The 17,030-nt window shown below is 41.6% G+C and overlaps 1 protein-coding gene across 4 annotated transcripts in view; it reads left to right on the plus strand.

Moving 5' to 3' along the window:
- TENM2 (teneurin transmembrane protein 2) overlaps nucleotides 1–17,030 on the plus strand; it is a 3,844,234-nt gene that overhangs the window by 3,086,181 nt on the left and 741,023 nt on the right. The gene's annotated exons all lie outside the window — the stretch shown is intronic.

The raw sequence follows: 17,030 nt of genomic DNA on the forward strand, positions 1-17,030 counted from the left end.
CATCCGCTCTGCGGCATGTGGGATCTTCCCGGACCGGGGCACGAACCCGTGTCCCCTGCATCGGCAGGCGGACTCTCAACCACTGCGCCACCAGGGAAGCCCCATCATCAGTTTTGTGATCGTCACCATGATGCCTATTTTTGTGGAGACTTCCTTTTCTCCAAAGGGAGGAAAGCCAAAAGGTTAAGAGCAAGGACTTTGGTGACAGCTTACCTGTGTTAGAATCCTGGCTCTGCCACTTGCTAACTGTGGAACTTCAGGCAAATTGTTTACCTTTCTGGCATTTATTTTCCTCATCTGGAAAAATGGAATAATAGTAGGGCCTAGCTCACAAGGTTATGTATGGATTCAGTAAGGTAATAGATTTCAAGTGCTTAGAGGTGTGCCCAGCATACAGTAAGTGCTTAATAAGCGCTATGAATACTTCTGAAGTTATAGTACGTGTCAGGTACTAGGCTGAGACGTTTACATGGTTTATTTATTTAATACACTCATACTCAACTAGGGGGTGACTTTTGCCCCCCTCCCCCAACCAGAGGACATTGGGTAATGTCCAGAGGCATATTGGATTGCCAAGACTTGGGGGTTGCTGCTGGCATCTAGTGGACAGAGGCCAGCGATGCTGCTCAACGCAGGGGACAGTAGTCCACAACAAAGAATTGTCCAGCCCATGATGTTAATAGAGCTGAGGTTGAAAAGCCCTGATTTAATCCGTATAGTAGGAATTATTAATATTTTGCACATTTTACAGAAGAGAGAAACTGAAGCTTGGAGAAAGCAACTTCTCACACTGCAGATTCAATGCATCTAACTACTATGCAGCAGCCTTTTAGAGTAGTAGGGTTTATTTTGTTTTTAAGCTGAATGTGTACAAGCCCTCTAAAACACCCCCAATCAGAAATCCTGCGTGTTTTGTGGAACTAGAACAGTTGAAGAATGGTCTCAGGCCAATCAGAACAGACGCTGTCCAGAGTGCAGTATCATTGTACTAGAAACCCCTCCAGTGCCAGGCCTGATGTCTGTGATGCTGCTGGATCCTGGGGAGGTCTAGGGGGCTAAGCCAGGGTTGGGGGGGGTCGGGTGGCACAGGCTTTGTCTTCCTGTAGTCACAGAAGTATATTTTAATATTTTAGCAACAGATTTGGGCAGCCCTGAGAAGCGCTGCAAACGTATCAGTTCACAGTTACTGTTGCTAAAGATGAGGCCACGTTAAAACTGTGAAAAGTGAGATTATGTAAAGAAAAAAATACTGAGTAAATATTAGTACAGTTAGTAGTAGATGTGGCAAAGATCATAAAAGTGATCCATATGACTCATGAGTGGGAAGCACTTTGTCCCAGGTGACCCTTGACGACAGGGATGAGAGAGAGAGAGTTCCTCTAGGTATCCTGGGATCTGGCACATAGCAGGGACTGAGGATATATGTACTTAATGAATGAACCCAGGCTCTCAATCTTACTTCATCAGTACAATGCAGTTTAATGGTGGTATACCTGTAACCTCAAATATACACAATCCCATCCCATTTTATGTCAGAATAGAAGTTAGCAATAATTGGATGATTCTGGTTCTCAGCCTCTCAGCCTTTGCTTTCACATAGTCCATCCCGACACCCCAGTGAATCATTCCTCTCCTGTGTCCCCCTGCATTGTGGATGGCGAATTAGCTGAATGCATTCAGAGAGTCAAGTGACTCAAAAATCATCCCCTTTATTGTGACCTCGGTCAGACGCAGATGCCACAGAACGATCTGTGATCTGCAGTGGTCCCTGAGGTCTGGGTGAAGATGCCACAGCTACTAGTGGAGATCGGTTCCCAAGCCATTTCTTTGTGCCTGTTTATTACAGGAGTCAGTTCCATCTGAATGCAGCCAAATAAATGGTAATCTAGTTTACAATCCTCATAATTGTAATTTTAACCGCGACTTTCACTAGATTAAGAAAAATCTCTCTGTTTTTGGCCTCCCACACATATGATTTTCCCTTGTTATGTAAACTCTTGGCCAGTTGCGGTTCAGTAGTCCTTCAAGTCAAAAGGTCTAGAGGGGGACTGATAGTATTTCTTATGTAGCCAACAGCAGAGTATGTCGAAAAGAGAGAAGTATTCAAAGTACAAAATCGGTCTTAAGAATGTCATGTTTGCAGAAACAAGTTGTGTTCAATGGGTAGGTGTTTTCGTGCTTCAAATTAATATTTGTCCTTTGCAGTAGCAGATGTTCAGCTGTAGATGTGGGCTGTCGGTGTGAGTAGGCACACACCACAGAAGTTCCAAGTGAAGGGCTGAGAGACAAGTGTGGCTCTCACGGCCAAGGCAATCCCACCCCCTCCTCCTACCCCTTCCACCTTGTGATGACGAGTTCTTGGCATCTCAGATGCACACGCTGGGTCTCACTTCTCGAATGTATTGAGGCTACGTTTCCTAGCACATCAGCGCCTCCTGCAAAAACTGTGGCCCTCAGACCTGCAGCATCACCACCCAGGGAGCTGGTTAGAAATGCAGAATGCCAGGCCCCAATCCACACCTACTTAGGAGCAGAACCTGCATTTTAATAATAAGGTCTCGGGTGATTCTTCTACACCCTGAGATCTGAGAAGCACTGATCCAGAGCACCCTGACCTCTGATCTTGTTGTGGCCCTTATCAAATGTTTATCTTATTTATTTCTGTATTATCGTTTCTATTTTGCATTTATTACTTGAGGGCAAACATAGCCTTATTTTGTTTAGACCTATTTAGTTTGTAAGTGCATTTCCTAAACATAGTGGTGCTTAGTCAACTCCTGAATTTAATTTAGATACTCAGATTATAACCCCAAGAAGAGGAGGCAAGCCAGAAAGGGAAGAGAGGTCTTTTGCACTGCAGTTCTGGATTTAGGCATACATAACTGTCCTACTTTCCAGCTGGGGAGTCTTGGGCAAATTATTTTAACTCCTCTAAGCCTAGGTTTCCTTAACAGTAAAACGCCAATCACAATAACTACGTCACAGGTTTATTTTAAGGATCAAATAGGATCTAACCTGTAAAGCCATTAGCATAGTGCTAATTGGTTCACAGTGAGTTCTCAGTGCACGTTAGCTACCATTATCTTAATTATCATTGAAACCAGGAAGTTCTATACATACCATAAGCCCTAAAAGAAATCCCCCTCTCCCACCACTTTTTCAGTTGACCTTGTGATTCTTAACTGGGGTTGATTTTATTCTCTGGGGATGGATGGCAATGTCTGGAGACGTTTGATTGTCATGCATGGGGGATGGTGCTATTGACATCCAGTTGGGAGAGGCCAGGGGATGCTGCTTAATGTCCTACAGAGCACAAGACAGCCCTGCACAACAAAGCATGATCAGGCCCCCGTGTTAGTAATGCCAGTGCTGAGAAGCCCTCTATTACCCACTGAGGGACGGAGGTAAGCAAAGCCAGCATTTTTCTTGAGGATTTAGGTACCTCAGTATATTGAGTCTCTCAAATATTAATGTTGAGGCCCCTTGTCAGAATTCATCGACTAAGAGCCAAATCATTTCCTTTGGAACAGAGCCACACACAGGAAAACCTGATGCAGCCTTATTAACCTATTAAAGCACATTGCATTCTTTAATATCAAAGAGAGCTAGGTTCTTTGAAATGTAAAACACCATAAGTGAAAGAATAGCGCCTGCACTTCCCCCAGGAGCGCAAGGTCATTGTATAAATAATGCTGGTTCCCCTATTAATTTTACTCCATTTTGGGGATCTGGAGGAGAACACAGTGGTTGGGGAGAGAGGAGACCAGAGAAGGCTAGACTCTGGCTGCCCGTGACTGAGGTCAGACAAGATAGCTGTGGTCTGGAGTCCAAAAGAGATGCTGAAAATGGAGCAAAGTGAATGTCGTTACAGCTGGTAGAAGGATCCAGCAGGAAACTCCTGTCCCTCGTTTCCTTAAGGAGTGGGAGATGCTGCAAGAGAATGTATTAATTTCCCAGGTACTACTGCAAAAATAAGGACGAGGCGAGTGTGAGGTTTTCTTCTTACTGTGAACAGATTAAGCCGACACCAATTTATACCTCATTGTTAAGAGTAACTTTCCCACAAGTGAGACCACATTTACATCTTCTGTAATTAAGCTAAAGGAAATTTTTTTAAAAATGACATTTTCCCCACCCCCCATCATGAAGTAAATATTTTATATGAAGTGGGATCAAATGCTGAAATATATACATGAGAACCACAAAAGAAAAAAATGATACCAAGTCCCAGAAGCTCCTTCAGCCTAGTCATCTGCTGGGCTGGAATAATAGCCCTGCCTGTCGGTGTTCTGGTTTTGGAAAAGGCCGTGAGTGACTAACTGAAGCAGTTTGGGAGACAGTAGGTGGGGTGGAGCGGGGGACTTGCTATTCCAGAGGGCTAGACGTTGCCAGCTTCTAGGAAAGCAGGAGCTATGGCAGTGACTAGCGCGTGCTCCCGGACATTCAGGCAGCAACCATCCATCAGCAGGAACGCAGGGTACGGTAGCATCCCACTATACATTTCCTGCCTACTTTGCTTTTGGGCAATTTTCATTTTTAGGAAAATTGAACCCAGAGAACAGTATATTAAGAGCTCTAAAAGTTCAACATCGTTTATTGCCCACACAGGAGAATCTAGTTGGGCAAAGAAGCATGTTTTTCCCCTAACAATAGAGTTTTCATGGCTGCTATAAACAATGCAATTACTGAGTCAGATAACAAATAATTGCAGAGCAACAGGGAAGATGAGGTGTGGGCAAGGAGGAAAATGGATGGTTTCGGATGAGTTTTGCACAAAGATGGGGTCAGCGAGGTGAAGTGAGGTCACCCAGGCCACGTCTGTTCTGCACTAACTAAACTGAATTATTGGCCACACACTTGTGCTACAAGCTGGAGGCCTCACTGCCAGCCCAGGCTGCACCTTTGGAAGATGGACGTTTTCACAAAATAAAGGATCAGATGGAAGCTTGTGACTGGTGCTTGGCCAGCTTTCTGATGGGTCGAATCAAGTGCTAGCTTCTTGAGGAAACGGTGACAAGCCTTGTAATATACATACTTATGGAGTGTAAATGCCGACACGTCACGCCCCTGGGTGCATGCCTAGGTCCTGTTACAGGTGTTCATCTGTCTGCATCCTCAGCCCTGATGCAGACATGAAAAGACCAAGCCTCAGATATATTTCTCTTTAAGTTTAGGCTTTTCCTGAAACAGGTACATCCCAAACTTCATCTTCCATGAAAAGACCAGGTTTATCCTTTGGATGCATCTTTCTCTTTGGCCCTCTTGCTGTTTCCATTCAAACAGGCCTGGAGAGTCTCCTTCTCTTCCTTGGGTTCTTCCTTAGCCTTTCCAGGGTGACTCTTCTGGTGCCAAGTCACCTCTCTTTGCTTTCGAATGCAGTTCTCACTACCTGCTGAAGAGACTCGCTGATAAAACACTTCCCAAAGAACCTTCTCGACCTTCTCTTATCCTTGACCACAAGGCTACTTCTGTGCTCTCTCAAGTGAGAGCCCATAAATCTTTGGAAGTTGCATCAGCTGTGTGCACTTACAGATTCTTCTCACCCTCAGCATTATCCTTCAATGTGGAATCCAGTCGGAGACCCTTTGGAGTACCCAGGAGGATTCATTTCGTAATTTAGCAAATAGTTATTAAGTCTATCCTATGTATCAGGCATGGTTCTAGGTGCTGGGAATCCGAGAGTAAACCCAAAAGACCACCCCCCACTCTTCTGGAGCTTACATTCTGGTAAAGGGATCAGATGATGAACAAAGTAAGAAAACTATAGCGATTTAGATGTGTTAACTGCCTTGGAGAAGAAACCAAAAGGGGGATAGGAAATTTGAGCTGAAGGGGTGATGCAGTTTTAAATGGAGTAGGCATCATTGGAAAAAAATGATATCAAAGGAAACTCTCAAATGAGGTGAGAGAGTAATCCTTGTTCACAAGGAAGAACATTCTAGAAAGAGATGTGTGTAGCTGCTGGGGAAGAGAATGAGGGAGAAATTAGTAGGATTTGGGATCTGAAAAACTGTGGGGAGGACAAAGCATGTCCAGCCTTTAGAATATTGGAAAGGCTCTGGCTTTAACTCTGGAGGAGAGAAGGAGTTCTTAGAGGGTGTTTAGCAGAGGAGTGAGATTAAGTGGCTAATATTATAAAAAGAATCACTTGATTGCAGCATTGAGAATAATAAGGAGGAGCCTGTATCGGTTACCTATTGCTAAATAACAAACTACACCAAAAGTTGGTGGCTTGAAACAAGAATTTATTTCTCAAATTTCAGTGTGTTGGTTGGTCAGGTCTTCTGCTGGGCTTGCCTGCCCTCCCTCACACAGTTACATCCAGCTGGTGGGTCAGGTGGTGGATGGACTCCAGGAAATGGTTGGGCCTCTCTTTCCCTCTTCCTGTGATGTTTCATCCTCCAGGAGGCCAGACAAGGCTTTCTTTTATGGAAGTGGCACCCTTCCAACAGGGCAAGCCCCAAATCCCAAGTGCTTGTCATGCCTCTACTTGTATGGTGTTTGCTTATGTCCCATTGGCCAAAGCAAGTCACAAGGCTAATCCCAGGGTCAGTGTGGGAGAGGACTACATAAGAATACAGATGCATGAAAGCCGGTTACATTGGAAGTCCTTATTGTTGCAATCTGACACAGGAGCCAAAAGTGGAAATCGCAGAGAGCAATTAGGAGGCTCTACAATAACGCAGAAAAGAAATGATGATGGGTGGCACCAGGGTGATGACAATGGAAGTTTTAAGAAGTGCCTAGATTCTGAATATAGTTGGAAGAATGACCTTATTTGTATTCTCCTAAGTCACTAGGGTAAGGCTGTTAAGGTTCCAGGGATTGGCAATATTCTTATTATGCATGAGATGATATCGCAATAAAGTAAATGAGATCAGAGGTAGGTTTCTCTTATTGCCAATAATTATTCAATGAGTTTTCTGAACAACCGTACACTTCGTAATTCACTTAGTGCCGTGACTGTACACGGCACCCTGTCAGTATCATCATCAGCTAATATTTATTGAGCATCCTCTGAGTACATGGTATTCACTCACAGCAGCAGAAATGAGGCTGCATTAATTCTTTCAGCCAATGCAGGATTATTGAGTGGTTTATTGCCTCAATCTATTAATTGGTGCCCCAGCAGCCCCAAGGAAAGCCTTCAGCTTCCAGAATATAATTTCTTATTCCCTTGGAATAGATTTAGCTTTGGTAGGGTCTGACTGCACAAGGAAAATATAGAGTTCCCCGTCTTTATGAATACGCTACTGCTTTTTTATTAATCTTATTATCAGAGGCTGGGAGCTGTTAGTCCCATTTAGTAGATGGAGCAGTGGAGGTAGATAGTGGTTAAGTGCTCTGGCCAATGCCATGTACTAAGATGGTGGCAGATCTGAAATTGAAATACAGTAACCTTTTTTTATTGCACTACACTGCCTCTCAGTGGTGCATGCGATTCCCATTTCTCTCTCACACTAATGCACGGTCATGAAAACTCATTCTACAAGATTTAACTGGCATCTCTGCTCTTCCAGGGAGTGTTTGACACACTGTTCTGTGACATCTGCACAGCCTAATCACTGGAAAAGTGGTTTGTTTGTTTGTTTGCATTGTTTTTTTAAACCCCTTATTATAGGGGATTTGTCAGCTGTTAAAATCACCACTTTTTTGTGTTTGTTAAATTCTCATCAGAAAGATTGTTGTTGATTTCAGAGTGCATCTAGATATTTAGGAACCAACATGTGAAATAAATGATTTAATTGAGATCCCTATTTTCATTTTGTTCTAGAAACAGTGTTTCAGTGGTGATTGTTTTGATTGATCATTCTTTTTGAGAGAGTTCTACCTTTTTTGTTTGTTTGTTTTTGCATTTGCCCACTGGGATTGCTACTTAAAAGAAGTCCTAAAAATAAATTCTTGGTGGTAAGGTATTATGTTATCAGGAAAGAGTAACACATTAGACTATAAACATACTAGGAGCATTTATTTATGATCAGTTATTTATATGACCCATCTTTACCTAGTAGAGACAGGTCCTAATCGAAAAGAAAACAGAAGAGAAGGAAGGCTTGAGCAGGGGTACTATCTTGGCTTCCCTAGAAGCACAGCTTAAGACAAGGATTCTTATTCAAGTGGTTTATGAAAGAATGCTGCCGGGAGAAGAGAGAGGGAAGCAGGATAGGACAGGGAAAACAAAGAGCAAGGATGTGGTCTCAGCTGGAGATGAGCTTCAGTGTAATTTAGGATTGGTCCCACCTTAAGGCAAGAAGGAAGCAGAGGATTTGACAGTGGAGGACCGCCTCTTGTGAGAAGGCTCCCACCGGCTGAGAAGGAGACAGCAGGGAGTGGTCATCAGCCACCCCTCACAGCAGGAGATGAATGCCCATCAGGCATCTGGAATGTACCAACGGCATCCGCTACAGGCCAGGGACAAGCAGGGAGCCTGGGGTCCCCAGCATCCCCAGGGCACTCAGTAGAAGACTTGAAAGACAAAGGAGAAAATGAGGCCAGAAGAGGAAAGGCCCATCAACCTGGGAGATTCCTAAGGACAGTTCCTGATAAACTGTATTTCTCCTCTGGTAGCCACCTGAAAGAAGGGAGTATTTCCCCTACCTTGTTCTGCACTTGCCCAACACTCAGCTCAGAAGAGAGCCTTAGAATCTAGCCATTGGAGGCACCCCAAAGCCCTGATCTGCCTTCCCTCAACTGTGACTGCAAGATCCCCACTCCTCACTCTCCAGATTGGAAAGGGCTGTCAACAGTCCCTGCATTCACTCCTGGTCCCTGACCGGCATTTCCCCCTTTAATCTCTCTCTATCAATGCTAGCAATGCCTGGAGCATGACACTTACACTATAGCTGCAGATGTGGGCAGGAGGTGAGATGCTGTCAACCCTCACTTCCAAATGATTCTCTGTGTCTACCTTTCTTTTTTTTTTTTTTTTTTTTTTTTTTTTTTTTTTTTTTTTTTTTTTTTTTTTTTTTTTTTCGCAGGGCCTCTCACTGTTGTGGCCTCTCCCGTTGCAGAGCACAGGCTCCGGATGTGCAGGCTCAGCGGCCATGGCTCACGGGCCTAGCTGCTCCGCGGCATGTGGGATCTTCCCGGACCGGGGCACGAACCCGTGTCCCCTGCATCGGCAGGCGGATTCTCAATCACTGCGCCACCAGGGAAGCCCCTACCTTTCTTTTTTTAATGAGAGAATTAAATTTGGAGCTAAGAAAGACTATGGGTGGAAAGGGGCAGTTTAAATGCAGAGATTATTTGTAAATCTTGGAAGTCACACCCTTAAATGTCACATACTCTGTCTGAGAGGCACTTGAGTGTGTACCCTCCAGAAAGTCTGTTGGTTGTAATTCCATCGCATTACACATTTTAGTGCATATCTCTTCCTAGCAGCTTCCAGAGCTTTTCAAATATTCCGCATCAGAAATTGCACTGTTTTATCCTGGATTTTACAAATAGCAACCAGATTATTGTAAAACAGAACTATCTGATAAGTAAGGTTGTGAATGGCTTTTTGTGATTGTCGTAGGTAAGAGTATTGAAGAAACTGGCAAACAGTGCAGTACACTGGTTACTGTAAAAATAAAACCTGTAGCAGTGAATGTGTTTTTCTGATGAATACATTCAAGGCTGTGATCATTGTGCAACTTCTGGTTGGATGCTTTCAAATGTTCCGTATTGAAAAACATCAGTAACAAGAACCAGATAGTCCACCGAAGGCTGTATTCAACTCAATGGAGAGGAACGTAACGTCTTAGAGTTTCATTGAGGCCAACTCTATTTGGTCCACCATGGGAAGCAGAGAATTGAGGTTCTCTCTTGATTTGCTTTCCATTTTTACTTTAGGATTAAGGTGGCCGCTACTTTGGTTTTCACTTAAGGCGGGGGTGTTCAAATCACTATGCAAAAACAGAAACGGAAAACAGATAACTGGCTTCTCTTCAGCAGGCAAAAAACAAAATGCCTGAACGCGCTAATTAATGTAAGCAATTTTATAAGCAAAATAATTTGTTTTAATTGGCTAAATAAGATCTGATATGATTAGAATATTTGATAAACTAATTTCAGAAAATTAAATCACCAACCTTTAATCATCTTATATACTTATTGCAATTTTGGAAACAGATACGAAAATGGACCTGAATTATCTTATCTTTACAGTAAGAAGAATACATTAAGGGTTTCTTTGAAACTTCAGAGTTTACATCCTTTTTATAATTTTGGAGAATTTTTTTTTTTTTGAAAACCAATACTTTATAGACAATTCCAACAGCTTGAATCTCTAGCAAATCCATACAGAACCACTACAAGAGTGAAAAATCTTCCCTAAGAAAGCTCCTTGTGTCCAAGGAGTAAGGCTTATTAAGGTGAGGTGTCTTCCACAATGTTCTTTCCCATCATATCCCCCCTAAGGAAAAACTAACCTCCCAGAATAAATAAGTGGATAATCGGGCCTGAAATGACCCCATAGAGGAGACCCTATGGAACTGAGAAACCTCTTCTCTAAGGCTTAGTTGCTGACAGGTCCATATAAGCTGACTTCCAACTAATGTGTCAATGATTGGGGAAAAAATGATAATCTTCCAGAGGACAGTTGCTAATTCTTCCTGCTTAAGAATCTCAATTTGTTGTAATGAATTAATTTCAACACTAGCTGGAACACTGGTTGACTCTGACCATGTGCTCAAAAAATATACACTGAGGTAAATAAAAGGAATGGCCTTCCATAGCACCTAAGGGCTGAATAAGCTACAAAAAATTCCATTTTACCACTATTCTAGCAGGATTCTAACAACAATTTTCTAAAGGCCAAGGACTATATTAGATGCTTTTGCACATAATTTCTGAATGATAGAATTTTATACCTATCAGTACTTTCAGTATAGACATCAAATCAACATGTTTTATATATATATGTGTGTGTGTGTGTGTGTATATATAATATACACACACACACACACACACACACACACACATATATATATTATACACATGCACACACTATGTACAAGATAGTACCCAAAGGAACTGCGATATATATTATACATTAAAAAATAAAGGCACTTAGTTCCTATAACCTTCAGAAAATTTAAAATCTAAGTGATGAACTAAGAATAGCCTAGAGGGCTTCCCTGGTGGCGCAGTGGTTGAGAGTCCGCCTGCCGATGCAGGGGACACGGGTTCGTGCCCCGGTCCGGGAAGATCCCACATGCCGCGGAGAGGCTGGGCCCGTGAGCCATGGCCGCTGAGCCTGTGCGTCCAGAGCCTGTGCTCCGCAACGGGGGAGGCCACAACAGTGAGAGGCCCGCGTACTGCAAAAAAAAAAAAAAGAAGAATAACCTAGAGATATTAGAAGAATAACAATTCACTAACAGTCTGAGATATCCAAAGCCAGGACAAGATTAATTTGGAAAAGTATATGTAATAAAATGTCTCAGGCAAGGGGCACTTTGAAATTGGAGAAAAGAGCATTTACCACGAGCTAATATAATCTAGAAAGGATTTTTTGAGGATGAGGACATGTTATGGGGAACAAAGGGTAGCAAACATTTAACAAAATAAATTCCAGGGGAAATAACACTGGGAGGTGGCAGAGTATGAAATATATTTGGGTATATATACACCAGTTGTGTGGAAATCAAAAAAACTCTAGAAATTGACGGGTTTAGGTAACATCGGGGGATGACCCCATTCACTCATTCATTTATCAGACACATACGTATTGAGCACCCACTGTAAATTAAGCACTGCTCTAGGTACCAGGAGTATAGCAGTGAACAACAGTATATCCTGACTTCATGGAGTTTATGCACATATCAAGACTGTTATGAGACAGTAAGTGTTTGGTAATATTAATTATCCCCTGTGTGGTGCACAGAGCATTTCTCTTCTTAGTTCTATTGCTTTTCACTTGTGCACAGACTGGCAGAGACCGTGGTCTACACATATTTGAAATAAAAGCATTCATTCAACTTGTTGAAAATTCAGTAGCATTGTTTATCACCACATACACTGGAAAACATGATACTGGTGGACTGAATATTTTATCCTATTCCACATTGTTTTAGTATTGTATAGGCTAATAGCCAGAAAGAAAAGAAATGAGAATATAATCACTGCATTTATTTAAAAAGAAAGAATTAAAGGTGACAGAATGCCATGGGTATTTGAGTGGATATTTCTACCTTTCTGTGTAACCTTAAATGGATGATGTTCAGCTAATAACCTCCACTTTTCCGTGCATGGAATGGGTAGCCTGAGGGTCCTATCTTCAAGCAGAACATAAATGCCAAGTATGAAGAAGCAAGTCAAATCGATGAGTATCACTTTTCCTACCGCTTTTTTGCAGAGACGTCATTCTTTTCTATCTCCATGCCTCATTCATATGTACTGTTTCTCTTTTATATTATTTTGTATAATTATGATGTTTTTCATAGAAAGGATGATGAAGCCATTTCTGCAGAAACCAGTGTCACTGAATTTAAATATGGTGAAAAACTTGAATCCCCATGAGCACAGATGATCGAGCAGTCAACATTTACCAAGTAGGCAGGTTATTTTGTTTAAAGATTTCTGAAAGATACTAAAGATGCAGAGAGAGTTTAAACATGAATATTGCTCTCATTTAGTCTATAATACAGAAAAATAGGGCACAAACCTGAAAACCCCAATAATAATAAAGCAATACAGTATAGGCTCAGTGGTAAATGATAGGCAAGGATAAAAATAACTAGAAGGTAGAAGACAAAGGGTTTATTTATATTCTGGTTCTGCCATTTGTTCTTTGTGTAATATTGGCTAAGTTAATTTTGATGAACCTCAGTCTCACCTTCTGTAAAAAGGTTCTAATAGCCATTTGGTGGGTTGTCCTGAGGTTTAGAAATTAGAGGCAATGATAAATCCCTGTCATTTAGTAAGCACTTGTATGATTACTAACTCCTCTTTATTGTGTAGGTGCTAGCCGTATACTAGCTATTGTGCTAATTACTTGACATTTATTACCTAATGAAGTTTACAGGTGAAGACAGTGAGGTTGAAAGAGAAAAGGGATTTGATCAGGGTCCCACGATTTGGAAGCAATTTCAGGTCAGTTCTTGTGTAATATAGATATAGATATATAGATATAGATATAGATATAGATGTAGAGTGAGAACTGTTCCAGGAATGAGACCTTCTATCTCCACCCTGGCCACATTGCTGTATCCAAAGAGGGATTGCTTGATCTTGTTAAACTCGGGAGGGTCATCATTTTCATGGCTTGCCAATAGGAGGATATGTCTATAGTTTGGACCCAAATAAAGAAGTAACAACCTCCCTAGGATTTAGACCTAGGAACAACTCCAAAGCCAAGTCCCTTATTATCATACAAATCACTTTCCCTAGAGCATTTGAGTAGTTATTGTGGTTAAAATAATTTCATCACTGTAAACTTCGGAAGGTCAAGAAAGTCTTCCTGGGGAATATGTAACTTGTCCCGGTGTTCGATAAAGAGCTAAGAGTTAAGTATGTTGGGATGAAGGAGAGGAGGACTGGGGACAGGGGAGGGAGGTCCTGTGAGGAGGTGACAGAGTGAATGTTTACAGGGATAGGTTGGTGTCAGAGGTGACTGAATATGAGGGGGAAAAAAATCTGTACAACAAAGTGATTTTTACTAGTTCTCTAAAGAATTGTGAACCTTTGATGATTTCTTATGAAAACTGATATGTATTTGGAACGAGAAAAGAAATCACAAATTACAAATGTTAAAAGGCTGGCAATAATTGCAAATATTACAGTTGCCAGGAAAGTAACATGATCTTTTTTATCATCAGCTTGACACACCTCTTTCTTTTCCCCACATTTTTTGTTCTGCGTGCTCTTTGTTTCTTCAGATGATAATGATTTTTACTATCATTTTTTTGAACCTTTGATGATTTTTAAGCTGCTACATAAGGTAATGAAATAAAACAGACTTTCAGTCGACCAATCAATAACTATTGGGGATGGATGTCATTCTGAGTGGCATTTTAAGAAGGTTATTCTGGTTTGTGAAGGATGAATTGGAGATGAAAAGAAAACCTCTTAAAATGGTTGTTTTCAATAGCTGTGTCACGACAGTTGGGAGATGTGTCACAACTAACAAGGCACTAATAGTAAAGTATTGGTTTGCCGAAGATTAGCTGCTTTATCCATTAGAGCAGATTCAAGGTCATTTCTAGAATAATGTCACTCGCCTTCACTTAGATTTCGAGTGCTTTCTTGAGGGGAGGAAAAGGGGTGTTGTTATAACCTGGTTGGGTCTTTGGCAAGACCCTAGGACTGTCCCTAGAGAAGCGAATGCTGCATTTCGTCCCTGTCCATGTGTTTCAGGACAGAAAACCACGGAGAAGTGCAGCATTAAAAGATAATCGCAATAGTCCAGGTAAAAGTGCCCAGGTGGAGAAGGTATTGCAAGTCTAGAAATGAAACAATAACTTTAAAAGATATGAGGGGGTGATACTTGATAGTTACTGATAGTCGAATGATGAGAGAAAGGAAAGAAAAGAACCCTGTATGACTCCAAGATTTATACACTTTACACAGGTGAGGGAATTGGGAGAAAAAGCTTGTTTTGATTCATGAGTTTGATTGTGGAACTTCTTGAGTTTTAAGCATATCATCCAAGTGGAAAGAGCCAGAGGGCAGGTTGAATAACTAGAGCTTACAAGGAAGGGCAGAGTGGAAATAAGTCTTTGTGAGCCATCTACTCTGAGGTGAGAAAATATTGTTTATTTTAGCTATTTTTTTAAAAAAAATCTTTTAGGTGGATTACCTAATAGGAGTTAACACATATGAGGCACTTACTATGGGTCGGGAACATAACAGCACATGCATTATTTGTTCCAAATGACAGCCCCGTGAGGCAGGTAATGTTATTATACCCATTTTGAGATGAGGAAAGAGCCACAGAGAGGCAAAATAATTTGGTCAAGATCACACAGCAAGCAGGTCGTGGAGCTGGGATTCAGCCCCAGGAAGCCTGGTTCCACAAACTGAGCATTTAACCACCATCTACTCCACAGTATAAGCACATGGGCAGAAAACTCTCCTGCAGAGAAAAAAGACTTGTGAAAGTCATATTCTAGCAAGAAACATTAACATGATTTGGGCCACCTTGGGCACCCTCGTAGAGTCAGATGGTCCCCCCTCAGTCAAGGTATCTTAAGTCATATATATCAAACTGCAAACGTTGCCCTCTCAGGGTCCCTACCTCCTCACTAAGGAAGTGGTGAAAATAAGCAACAACACCGATAGCCATTTATAGCTTTAAAAACAAAATCTCTTTGTGTCACCTTGATTTCTTTTTATTTTTCCTTGACTATAGTTTGCTGATCCTGTTCAATAGGACCCAGGCCCCTCCCCGGCTTTTCTTTCACTGAAACGGTTATATTCTTGTAACAGGGTCTTAATTTTTATTGGCAGAAAATTCTCAGTCTACTTACTCCCTTGTATCAGGTTAATTTTAACTATAGAATCTATCTCAATAATGCCATTTAAAGGAGGCTGCTTCCAATACACTCTTTGAAATGTTTGCAGATAATTCTGGATTTACCAGGGCACCACTTCCTTAGCTACTCACCGGCCCTGCAGCCTCCTTTCCTTCTACATCTGAGCACGCTCTGTTCTCTGGCCAGCTGCCTTCTGTTCAGCCTCTGTGTGTTCTCCATTCTTGGCTCTGCCTTAATGATCAGTAGGGCTTCATCTTGATCACGTTGGAGGGATGGAGGGAGGTTGTTACTTCTTTATTTGGGTCCCAACTATAGACATATCCTCCTATTGGCAAACCATGAAAATGACGACACTCCCGAGTTTAACAAGATCAAGCAATCCCTCTTTGGAAACAGCAGTGTGGCCAGGGTGGAGATAGAAGGTCTCATTCCTGGACCAGTTCTCCGTCTATATCTGGTGGTTTACACAAGAACTCCAAAACACCAAATGCCTAAGGTCCAGGGATATATTATTGGGATAGACCATAGTTAAAGTGAAATGATTGAATGTTTTGTTTTGCTTTTAGTTTTTGCCAAATAATAACTCTTATGAGTAGGAGATGTGGGATTTATTTTCCGTATTAGAACTGCTTCGTTTCGAAAAGATGGTCAGTCAAAAGCTTGAATGTAACCTCTTCCTGCTGGCTTACTACTGCAATAGCTCAGGTTACCATGGGAAGCAAGCAGTTATTTTCACCAATAACTTAACTTATACCAAATACTTGACCTTGGAATAAGCAATTTACATCCTTATAAAAGAGGTCACTTAGGGAATTTAACTGTGTAATCCTAGCCCCCATGTGGCAGGAACGGAGTAGAGATGGAACAAAGCTGGTGAAACACCATTCGAAACCATTTGAATTAGGAAATCATTTCTTTTTGACTCTGTTTTAAAAATGGAGCCTACTTTAAAATGGTACAGGAAGGCAGAAAGATGCAGTAAAAGTCTATAGAAATAGTGACTCAAAAACTCTGTTCCAGGACTCAAGAAGGCAAGCCTGTTGTCACATTTGGAGGGAAACCAGAAAGAATTGAGGTTTTCACTTTCCTAATAGCTCTTTTCCAGCACCTTTCCTTCAAACATCTTGCCCTGCCTTTGATTTTGCCTTTCTTAACAAAATGACTGGAAAGAAACCACCTTTCCAACTTTAACCAGGAAACATCGGTTGTTTTTGCAAGTGCTGATATTTTGGTGTGGGCTCTTCCTTTTAAAGACAATTATCAAGACGAAGCATTTGTTTCTTCTTTTGTTTCCCCGTGGCAGTTTGTCAGCAGTTATGATAAGTAGAATTCCATCTGTCAGTAAAACTACGTTGCAAATTGCCGTAGAAATTAGCAGCTTTCGTTTTTGCCTACATAAATAAATATGCGAAATAAATTGCACATAAACGCACCCTAAAAACTCACAGGTACACCGCACAGTTAAATGCCAGTCAGAAAAAACCAGAGACACGTGGCGATTATCTCAGTTTTCAAACCTGGAAGATACACGAATGTGTTTCTAAATGAGAGAGGCAGTGTATCATGCTTGCTGAG

The sequence above is a fragment of the Kogia breviceps genome, chromosome 4 (assembly GCF_026419965.1).
Source record: "Kogia breviceps isolate mKogBre1 chromosome 4, mKogBre1 haplotype 1, whole genome shotgun sequence".
NCBI lineage: Eukaryota > Metazoa > Chordata > Mammalia > Artiodactyla > Physeteridae > Kogia > Kogia breviceps.